Source organism: Hibiscus syriacus, unplaced genomic scaffold, assembly GCF_006381635.1.
Source record: "Hibiscus syriacus cultivar Baekdansim isolate YM2019G1 unplaced genomic scaffold, ASM638163v2 tig00111213_pilon, whole genome shotgun sequence".
Lineage (NCBI taxonomy): Eukaryota > Viridiplantae > Streptophyta > Magnoliopsida > Malvales > Malvaceae > Hibiscus > Hibiscus syriacus.
Genome location: NW_024063022.1, coordinates 1018789 through 1022636, shown reverse-complemented (window position 1 = coordinate 1022636; position 3848 = coordinate 1018789).

Here is a 3848-nt window from a genome sequence, read left to right as displayed (position 1 = left end):
CCGAGACGAAGCATTGATCTACTTCAGACTCAACCATCTAAGCGAAGTCAAGTCTGTAAAGTGGACTGTCTTGTAATGTGAAAACTTTTATCTCTGGTGAAAATTGTTCTAAAATATTCATCGTTGGGATTAATATTTTTGCATCTGCATTTTCATCATTGCATTTTATTCAACATTCATTTAAGCATTGTTACGTGCATTAATCATACCTTGTGGGAAACTTTGAGGAAGCGCTTCTAACTGTGCAACTGCATTCACACAGTATTGAAAATGGATGCAAAATTTGAGGAATTGAAGAAAGAGCTGAACGAGAGTTTGCAAAAAGTTGCAAGCAGAGTGGGAGGTTAAAATGGAGCAGATGCAAAAGACCACCGTGGATCGTATCTTGCAAAACCAAAAAGACCTAGTTGACCAAATGGTAGCAAAGATGGCTGAGCTCAACCAAGAAAAAGGCAAAGAAAAGATTTCATTGACCCGTGAAACAGTTAAATGTGTGAAAGCACAAGCTAGTTCGCAACCAATTATCTCGCCCAACAGGATTCCTAGTCACCTAGCGACGAGAAGAGCCAAGAACGAGATCCCAGATAATTTGAAACAGTGGTGCAGAGAGACATTCCATGGAATGAGAGGACAAAACTCTCACAACGGGATGGATGCAACAGAACTAGTACTAGTTCCTAACCTGGTGTTTCCGCCCAAATTCAAGATGCCCGAGTTTGAAAAGTATAGTGGAACCAGTTGCCTTAATTCACATCTCACGATGTTTATCCAAAGGATGACTGGATACACCAACAATGATCCGATGTTGATCCACTGTTTCCAAGATAGTTTGATTGGACCCGCTTCTAGGGGGTATAATCAACTGAGTCATACTCAAGTCCGCTCCTGGAGGGATTTGGCTAGTGCTTTTCTGGGCCAATACAAGCACATGATTGATATGGCCCCCGATAGAACAATGCTTCAGAATATGAAGATGAAGAATTATGAGAGTTTCCGACAATATACTCAACGATGGAGGGATGTCGCATCTCAAGTGCATCCACCAGTGACTGAAAGAGAGTTCATCACTCTATTCATCGATACATTGAAGTCTCCATATATCGACTACATGATAGGGGTTGCCACTAAGAGTTTTTCTGACATTGTCATGTGTGGAGAAATGATCGAAAGAGCGGTCAAGAATGGCCAGATAGGAGACACTAGTCATTCCGACAATGAGGAAAGAGAGGATATTAACATTGAAGGATCTTATCTAGCTAATCTGGGGACCAAACCTCATAAGGCATTCTGTCGCATCGATCCAATCCCAATGACATATGAGGAATTGCTCCCAATGCTAGTTGAGAGGAACCTTGTGACTCCAGTTCAATCCAAACTAAGAAATACCCCATATCCTGAAGGCCATGATATTAACGCCATATGCAGCTATCATGTTGGGAGCTCGGGGCATACCACTGACAACTGCAAGACACTAAAGCACAAAATCCATAATATGTTTTATTCAGGGGTATCCTAATACTAAGCCAGAGAAGTCATTGCATCAACCACTTGCATCCATAGAGATTGTTTTGTTTGAAATCGTTTTTGTTCTTTCTTCAATATTTGCTTAAATATTTTTAATCTTTGATGACTGAAATGATGATACATTCTAAGGTTAAATAATTGAACAAATTTTAATCTTTAGTTCTTTGAATATCGAATGAATTACATATTCTTTTAATTCTTCAAGAATTATAGATTTTTGACATATGGCAAGATTAGACCTATTTTATTCTGTCTAAACCCAAAATAAAATCTCTCAATTTTTAACCGAAATAATTCCTGGTCACTACCAAATAACCAATTTTTGACATTCTATCTCTTTGAGACCTTGAAATATTCTTTCCACCTTGAAACACTGTATTTTTTTTTTGAGACACAAAAGTCATACCCATACCTTTCTTTGAGCCAATAAAGTCACCATCGTCTTCTTAGACGTAAAACCAACATTTTTCTACCAATAAAACTTACAGACATTGAGTACAAGATGTTCACTTGAACATAAACATTCCTACAAAGAAGACACCGTGTGGGGCATCTCGCATCAATTTTCTGAAGACGAGCATGAGCAATTGAGACATGTTGAGAGCAAGAAGCGAAGAGAAAAAAATAGAATTCTTTCTATCATGCATTAATTACTGTTTTCATTTAAATAAAAATTAATCCTGAAAATTTATCCCCCTGGGGATACCTCTTCTGCAAGGACTTCTGTGTATGAGATGATGAACGGCTTTCTTTCTTTATCCCTTCACAAAAGGAGAAAATATATCCCTTGTGTCCCCATTTGAGCCTGAATGATATTTTCTTCTGATTCAACCATAATCAAGGATCACCCTCCATATTGGGGGGCAAGTTAGAGGAAATCTGCTCGTATGAGTGAAGACCATTGATCCAGATAAGATACCAAAAGGTGAACCAAATACACAGTGCAAAGATCATATTAAAGCGAAGAGAAAAGAAAAGCAAAGAGAAAGAAACAAAGTGAAAAAAAAAAGAACAGAAAGTGGACAAAGAGCACATACAAAGAGTCTCTCGACTTAAATGGCATATCAAGTTTCAAACTATGAGATTGATCCAGAATTAGTTCACCAGAAGATCATAGAACATCAAGAGAAGACAAAGGACTCATACGAGCATATTCAAATTGAGCAAGACAAGATTGAAGGCATCAGAGTTAATTGATCCTTGGTTCAATCACCTTTCAACACTTGTTTGGGCCTTTTATCCATTTCTTTCATAACCCTGAACCATGACCTACATTACGTGCCTAAAAAGTCCATTCTAATCATACATGGATTTCTAAACAGAAAAGACTATCTTCAGATTTCATTCCGCTCATCAGGATTAATCTTTTATTTACAAAAGGTTTTCCAAAATCTTTAATGCATGATAGAGAAAAAAAATAACAAAGGGGGGTTCAAGACGTAAAATTCTGAGTAACGTCTTGAAACCAAAGGAGGATTCGAGTTGAAAACCTGAAAGGGCGACTCGAATATGAAGATTATTACATAGGAGACGATTGCTCAAATCCCTTGATGAGGCATCACACAACATGAATGAGAACATGAGAGTTGGGAGTCAGAGAACACTTCCAATAATTGAGCACAGAAACTACTCCATCAGATCAGAGAACATCAAATAAATGAGAACACTATACTTTTGACCAAAAATAACCACTTGAGACTTTTTTATCCTTCCTTACTTAACCATCTCTCAAAGATAGCATTGATCTTGACACTTGTCAAATAGCTATAATTTATTGAAGGATTACAATTGTAATTAATTCTTTGATATCCAATGAACTCTTGTTCTATGATTTGTCAATTGTGAAACCTAAAAAGGGGCAATATTTTCAAAACTTTTGATTAAACATTTTTCAAAACTATTGATATTTTCAGACTTTTGAAAATAAAAGAAGAAGAAAAACATTTTCAAACAAGATAATCTCTCTGGAGGCGTATCTTGGAATTCAAAAAAAAATATATCTATCTGAAGCTCAAGATCGAAGCTGGGGCAAGAGAAGCTAAATTTTAGGGCAAAATTTGATGGAATAAACAAATGGTCTCAGGTCAAGGTTTGTAAGAGTACACATTGGTGGAAATACGGACAAGTTGAATCAATGATAGAGTGAAGACTGCTCTCGCGATCATTCTCCTTCTAGATCGAGAAAAGTACATACATACATACATACATACACATACATACACATACATACATGATACATAAAATTGGGATCAAACATTTATCATCATGTGTATTAAAGACATTTTTCTCCTCGCTGGAGGACAAATTCAATAAAAAAATCAAAT